This window comes from Giraffa tippelskirchi, chromosome 11 (assembly GCF_054371585.1).
Source record: "Giraffa tippelskirchi isolate mGirTip1 chromosome 11, T2T-mGirTip1v1.2.pri, whole genome shotgun sequence".
Classification (NCBI taxonomy): domain Eukaryota; kingdom Metazoa; phylum Chordata; class Mammalia; order Artiodactyla; family Giraffidae; genus Giraffa; species Giraffa tippelskirchi.
The window spans coordinates 120439263-120447479 of record NC_137285.1 but is presented as its reverse complement, the minus strand read 5'-3'; the positions used below and the strand labels follow the sequence as shown (position 1 = coordinate 120447479).

Sequence of the window (8217 nt, the reverse complement as noted above, 5' to 3'; positions counted from 1 at the left end):
CCAGCCCTTTTGTTTTAGTAGAACAAAGTATCTAGACCTGGTCTGTGTTGTCTCCCCCACTGCTGGCAATAGTATCAAATAAAATCAACTTCCATTTGCTCATCCTGTTCAGTGCAATTTTTCTTTACTACCAAATACAAAATTTTTGAGGAAAATCAACATGAAAGAGTGACATAAATGTTAACAAACATAACTCACACCGGAAAAGATAGAATAAATTCAACAGCATCAACCCAAAAAAGAAACTCCTCCAGAGGTAACCTTCTCTATGCCAATTCTCTACTTTAGGAATCCAGTCACTCAACCCTTCACAGCTAGATGTGGTGACATGTGCTGTTACTTACGAGCCCTAGATAACTGCATTTAGGATCACTTAGGCTCTCTTACTGACCACATCCTTATAAATAGTCCCTTTGTAAGCAATTTGAGAAATCGTACAAAATTTTTGAGCCTCCCTGATAGCTCAGTTAGTAAAGAATCCACCTGCGATGCAGGAGACCCCAGTTAGATTCCTGGATTGGGAAGATCCACTGCAGAAGGGATAGGTTATCCACTCCAGTATTCTTGGGCTTCCCTGTGGCTCAGCAGCCTGCAATGTGGGAGACCTGGGTTCGATTTCTGCATTGGGAAGATCTTCTGGAGAAGGGAAAGGCTACCCATGCCAGTATCCCGGCTTGGAGAATTCCATGGCCTATATAGTCCATGGGGTCGCAAAGAGTCAGACACGATTGAGTGACTTTCACTTTCACTTATAAGTAATTTGAGAAATAGTAAAGTTTTGGCAAGAATGTGGAGAAAAGGAGATACTTGTGTACAGTTGGCGGAAATGAAAATTGGTGCGGCCACTATGGAAAACAGTATGGGTTTCCTCAAAAAAATTAAAATAGAACAAATGTATCACCCACAAGTCCACTGTTGGTATTTATCCAAAGAAAAATAAAAATACTAATTTGAAAAGACACCTGTACCCCTATGTTCACTGCAGCTTAGAAGATAATAGGCAGATCCTGAGGATAGAGGAATGAGACTGGAAAGTACCATGGAAAGACCTAGGGATAAGTATGTGGAACAGAGCTTTTTGAAGTTGACAGTCATTTACTGAGGTGTATGATATGGGAGAGAGGAAGTCTGTTGACAGAGGAGAAAGTGATACATACACTCAGTTCTGCTGTGTCACTTGGTTTGAACATAAAAATATATCCCAAAACCAGTGATATGTTTTGAAACAATTTGAGCATAACTGAATTTCACATTTGCCCTTATGCAATTTTGTATACTCGTAACACGGGTTGAATGGAGAAAGCTGCATCAAGCTGAAAACAAACTACATTAGGAGTACACAAAACACACACACTCAGCACACACTCCAAATATCTACCAGCTACCTCCATTTACTTCACAACTTTCCATTTGATTTCAAATAAAGTTATTTTTACCACTTCAAAATAACTCACAAGCTTCAATCTGTTTACCTACTTCCACAAACTTCATGTCTTTTTCAAAGTATTGCATTCTTTGTAGTATTAGTATTGTTCTTAGCCATTTAACATGTGTAAAACTCTGGTACTGTTTATATTTTTTCTCTCTCTTTTTTTTACATGTCATTGACAAAGTTTTTGCATACTGTGCTCCTAACTCCATTCTTCCATAAATCCTATGGATTTCATGTGGGATTTGCACAGCATGGTGATTTTTAAGATTTTATAATATAACATGTGTCACATTATAACAAAACTGACTTTACTTGCTAGAATGAGTGGGAGAAGGGAGAACGCATTTTTTTTTTTTCCAGCCATGCAGGACCTTAGGATCAAACCTGTGCCCCTTGAAGTGGAAGCTCAGAGCCCTAACTTCTAGACATCCAGGAAATTCCTGAGAACACAGCTTATACCTACAATTCAACCTGGCAGAACTGTTCATCTGGTGGTACTGCCTTCCAAGACTAGGTTTGAAAGGGATGGTTCATAGATGACCAAGATAAACTCCCAAAGTCACCAAGGGTCCCTCCTGCTGGAGTGAGACAATAGCCTGCCTCAAGCAGGGGGCCAAGGAGGGTTAGCGCAAGATCAGGTCATTTCACAGCTGTGATGTAGACCCCAAGCCCCAGGAGTGGTAGGGAGGGAGATAGATTTGCTTCGAGCCACAAACAGCTAAGCAGAGGCATCAGCAGCCATGCACAGGGAAGCAGCTCTGAAGGGCGCACCAACCTGATGCCAGCTTCACGGTGCCTCATGGTGCCTCTGCAGTAGTAAGTAAACCAGCCAATACCAAGACACTGGGAGGGGAGTCAGGGGAGGCAGCCCACCCCACTAGGATTCTGTCCTGGACTATACTCTGGCTCACTATCCTTGGATTTCTCAACTTGCCTGTCTTTATCTTTCATTAGTCTCTTCACTTGTGCAAGGGTTAATAGTTGTATCTGGAACAAGGCCAAGGAGATGAGGCCAAGCTCTAACAGTCCTTGTTGAAAATGGTGAGGCAATCCAGCCAGAGGATTATGCAAAGAAAAACTTCTCAGCTATCACAGGGTCAGGCACAACTAGAGAGCCTATGCACAATGAAAAATCCTAAGACCTGATGCAGCGAAATCAATAAATGTTTTTTTAAATAATATAAATGAAAATAAATACAAGAGGTAGTTCCTACCTAAGTAGAACTATACATATTGATTTCAATGAGAGGAATTTATATTTAAAAGTTGCACATATGGAATACAACTGAAATGCCCATCAGTTGATGAATGGATAAACAAAACAAGGCATATCCATATATTGAAATATTATTCAACAACAAAAAAGAATGAAGTACTGACACTATGTTACAAGCTACAACACTGATGAACCTTAAAAACATTATCCTAATTAAAAGAGCCAGACATAAAAGGTCATATATTGTATAATTCTATATATATGAAATGTGCATAATAGACAAAGCCATAGAGACAGAAAATAGACTAGTGTTTATTGGTGGCTGGGATGCTGAGGGAGTGATGATGATTGCTAATGGATAACAGATTCCTTTTTGTGAAGATAAAAGTGTTCTGGAATTAGATAGTGGGTGATAGTTGCACAACTGTGAGTATACTAAAAATTATTGAATTGTATGCTTTAAAAGGGTAAATTTATAGTATGTGAATTAAGCAATTATTTTCTTAAATGTTGCCAAATGCTTGTCTAACAGTGAAAGCAGCAGATTTTCAATCAGCATAGTAAAAAACGATTGTGTATGGCAAGAATGTAACAAATTCTTCTGTGGCTTGACAAAGGGTGACCTCCCTCACCATATATGGAGCCAATTTGTACTGAAAACACAAAGCTTTCTGGAAGAAAGGTAATGAGACCACCTGCCCCAAAATCTCTTCATTTTGTAGTTTAATATAATATTACCTTCCCTGATGAGTGGATGAAGATGATCTCAACAGAGTCTAGACCTATCTGCATCTTTTTGTCATGAATTTTTTTAAATTGAAGTATAGTTGATTTACAATATTATATTTGTTTCGAGTGTTTTGCCACACAGATAAAAAACAGACGACAAATGGAGGGGGCTAGTTCCCGTACTTCCCATGGTTTCATATCCTTCAGTTCAGCAGCTCAGTCATGTCCAACTCTTTGTGACCCCATGAACTGCAGCACACCAGGCCTCCCTATCCATCACCAACTCCCGGAGTTTACCCAAACTCATGTCCATTGAGTCGGTGATGCCATCCAACCATCTCATCCTCTGTCGTCCCTCTCTCTTTCTGCCCTCAATCTCACACAGCATCAGGGTCTTTCCAAACGAATCAGCTCTTTGCATCAGGTGGCCAAAGTATTGGAGTTTCAGCTTCAACATCAGTCCTTCCAATGAACACCCAGGACTGATCTCCTTTAGGATGGACTGGTTGGGTCTCCTTGCAGTCCAAGGGACTCTCAAGAGTCTTCTCCAACACCACGGTTCAAAAGCATTAATTCTGCGTTCAGCTTTCTCTATAGTCCAACTCTCACATCCATACATGCCCACTGGAAAAACCATAGCCTTGACTAGACTTCATATCTTTACCCTTCTTAGTTTCCTAGTCTTTCTTCAATCTGGTAAGATAGTAAGCTCCAATTTTGCTTATTATTGGAGTAAGCTCCAGCTTTACTTACAACCTGTGTTTTCTTTTGGTTAACTGCAACGCAAAACACGGAACTGTGTCTTTGCAATTTATCTAACCTCCCTCGTTTTTTCTCATTTGTACACTGGGAACAACCCTATTACCATATGCAATTAGGATGTTGATGAAATTGAAAGAGAATAGAAGAATATGTACATTGAATGTGCATCCTTCCAGGCTTCTCTGTCCATGAGATTTTCCCTATAAGAATACTGGAGTGGGTAGCCATTCCTTCTCCAGGGGATCTTCCCCACCCAGGGATTGAACCTGGGTCTCTTGAATTATAGGCAGATTCTTTACCAACTGAGCTACCAGGGAAACATGTACAGTCCATAAAGCAGTAATTTTTAAATTTTTGCAATAAAATTCAAAGCTTGGACAAATAATTCCATGTGCCTTTGGTGGGGAGTGGGGGGGAGGTCTAAATGAATTTTAACCTTTTTTCTCTCCCCAGTGAACCTGTGTAAAAGTCAGTGTGTCTAGCACAGGACTCTGAACCCCAGTGCTGCCTAACAAATTCTATGTGAATGGCTCATAAGACAATAGATTCAGTGTCTTTCTCAATATATATATATATAAATTCTGGACTATGTACTGAGGACAGACTTCATGAGGCTTGTGGATGAATTCACACATGGGTATCAGCTCCTTGGAAAACAGATTCTCCACTGCTGTGGAGCAGTGGTAGGAACCATTAGGTGACCACTCAGAATATGTAGTTTAATGCAAAGCAGGACATGAAGGCAGAAAACCTCAAGTAATCAGCCCTTAAACCAAGATGGGTGGACTTGAGAGCTGTGTTTAAAGATAGTTGAGTAAAGAGAAGTTGCATTCTTTTCCAACAAGTCATGCTGACTCTTCCACCAATGATCAGCAATTTCAGACTCCAAAGTATAGGAGGAGAAGAGAAGTAATCACTGAAGAGGCTTCCAGATTAACCTAATAGCTTTCATGTATCCATCTGGAGGGGGCATAAGAATAATTGTAATACTTTATATAGAGTACTTGGCAGCTTAAGAATTGTCCCAAACACAATCTCATTTAATCTTCATTAAATCCTGTTAGTTAAATATGCTTTTCATTATTTAAAAATTATGAAAATCAGTGGCTATATTAGTAAGCATACAACTTCAAACTTCTAGTTATTTGACACAATAAAACATTACTTGCCATTCACACAGAAAAGGAAAAAATGATAATATTGTAGGTCGAATGACTACTGATGGCTCTCCTCCAAGTGTTTTTTCCCAGGCTTATTGAGATATAATTGACATATAACATGTGTAAGTTTAAGATGTACAATATGTTGACTTGATACTCTCATATATTTTAAAATGATCACCACGCTAACACCTCTACCCCATCATATGATTATCATTTTTTGTGTGTAGTGAGAATATTTTTGTGTGTGGTGAGAATTGCTCTCTAAGCAATTCTCAAGTGTATTATACAGCATTATTAACTATAATTATCATATTGTACATTAGATCCCCAGAACTTAATTGTCTTAAGACTGGATGTTTGTACACTTCAACCAACATTTTTCCATTTCTCCCACTTCCCAGACACTGGTAATCACAATTCCATTGTTTCTGTGAGTTTGCTTTTTTTAGATTCCACATGTAAACTTTATAGTACGTGTCTTTGTGTCTGAATTCTTTCACTCTAATGCTTCATATTTCATATTTCTTCATATTTATTCATTCTGCTGTCAATGGACATTTAGGTTGTTTCCATGTCTTGGCTGTGGTAAGCGGTGCTGCAATGAACATGAGGCTGCATGTATCCTTTCAAATTATGTTTTTCTGTAGATCTATGCCTAGGAGTTGGATTGCAGGGTTGTATGGTAGCTGTAGTCTTAGTTTGTAAAGGAACCTCCATTCTCCAACAGTATAATTTTTAAAACACTCTTTTATATTCATTATATAATTTGATTTGTAAAATAAACTTCTGGTTATGCTGGCAGTGGTGTTGGAGGTGATGATGTTCTTGAAAGGTAAGCAGGAGGTAGAGGAGCCTCTGGAAACATTGGAAATCTCATATACAAGAAATCTAAAACACCTTCCTCAGGCAAAAAACTTCAAGTTAAAACTATAGCTAACATTGAGAGCCCACTAAATGCTAAGCAATGTACCATGTTGTTTACAATTTAACTTAAGCTAATTTAAGTTAACAGATTTAATTTAAGCCTTAGAGCCTAGGTACAACGTTTCATTTTCTAGGTTAGGACTAAATTTCCAAAAAGTGGAACTCTACCTATGGTCAAAAATCAGAAAGTAAGGGAGCCAGGATTTAAATCCAGATACGTTTTTATTCCAGAGCCCATGTACATTCTTCTGCAACACACTATAGCGTCTAAATTTGGGAACTTGTTAAGTTCTCTTTTTCCTTGTTGCTTTGAAAACTGTAAAAGAGCCCCATGAGCTTCCTCAAGACTTCTACACAACAGATAGCATGTAAGTCACACTGTCCCTGATTTTCTTGATCTTTGCTCCATAGATGATGGGATTAAGCATGGAGGGAATTAACACATAGAGATTTGCCAGAAGGATGTGGATATAGGGGAGAATATTCTTGCCAAAGCAATAGGTCAGGAAAGTGAAAAAGGATGGGATGAAAAAGAGGAGAATGAATCCAATGTGTGAACCACAAGTATTGACAGCCTTGTGCAAGGCATCCTGGGAAGGAAGTCTAAACACAGCTTGGAGGATCAAAGTGTAGGAAATACCAATGAGTTCAACATCTACGAAAACTGATGCCATTGGCACTGAGAAGCCATACCAGTTATTGAGAGTGATGCCAACACAAGCCAGTTTGGCTACCCCAATGAGTTAACAGTATGAGTAGGGGATTACGTTGGTTCAATAGTATGGCAGCCTCTTCAGCAAGCATATGATAGGGAAAATGGCCCCAGGGTTCCGTCCCCAGATTGCCAGGGTAATTTTTATGATTGCAGTTAACATGAGATGGTTGGATGGCATCACTGACTCGATGGAAATGACTTTGAGCAAGCTCTGAGAGTTGATGATGGACAGGGAAGCCTAACGCACTGCAGTCCATGGGGTCGCAAAGAGTCAGACACGACTGAGCAACTGAACTGAACTGAGGAGTTAAGATGGCTGTGTGCCTCAAAGGAGTACAAATGGCCATGTAGCAGTCAAATGCCGGCCAGAAGGATTCCTGACTCAGTTACAAAGGCAACATGGATGAAAAACATCTGAGTGATGCAGGCATCAAAGGCAATCTCCCCAGCATAGAACCAGAAGATAGCAAGAGCCTTGGGCACAGTGGTGGTGGACAGCAGGATGTCAGTGCCAGCCAGCATGGATAGGAAGACATACATAGGTTCACGGAGAGTGCATTCATTGAGGACGACAAGGATGAGGGCTTCATTTCCCAAGACTGTAGTGATGTACATCAGGCAGAAGGGGATTGAGAGCCAGGTGTAGTGGTTCTCCAGTCCTGATGCCAAGTAGGACAAACACGACAAGGTGGAAGGTGGTGAGGTTAGCACCAAACATGCCTGCTTTTGGAGTCTCTCCATGAAGACCACAGAAATTAGGAGTCATTGAGCAGAATCAGCCATAAGTTTCCCTAAAGTTGAACATTAGATAATGAAATCAATCACTAATGCCTTGACTTAGCATATATAATGTTAAGCTTTCACTTCCTAGCCTAGCACTGCAAACATAAATATAGACATAGGTTCATCATCACAACTCAGCAATGTCTAGAATATAGACGTAACTTACCATTCTCACTTACATGCTTCTACTCAGGCTTTGGCCATCCTTCACCCATTCTGCTGCAATAGCTTCATAACTAATCTAGTCTCCTCCTCTCCTAGCTTCCCAACCTCAACCTCTCCACAGCCATCAGCTGTACTGCAGCCTGCGTGGTATGCTCAAAACAAAACAAAACAAAATATCTTTCTATATTTCCTCTTACAACCCTTACATAATTATATACATATAGATATATATATATGAAAGTGAAAGTGAAAGTCATTTAGTTGTGTATGACTTTTTTTTTTTTGAATTAGAATTCTTTTTAATGCTAATGTAGGTAGGATGAGATAG

The 8217-nt window shown here is 39.6% G+C and overlaps 1 pseudogene; it reads right to left on the bottom strand.

Moving 5' to 3' along the window:
* Positions 1 to 6576: 6576 nt before the first annotated feature.
* LOC145525259 (olfactory receptor 52B2-like) lies at positions 6577 to 7659 on the bottom strand (annotated as a pseudogene).
* Positions 7660 to 8217: the final 558 nt, after the last annotated feature.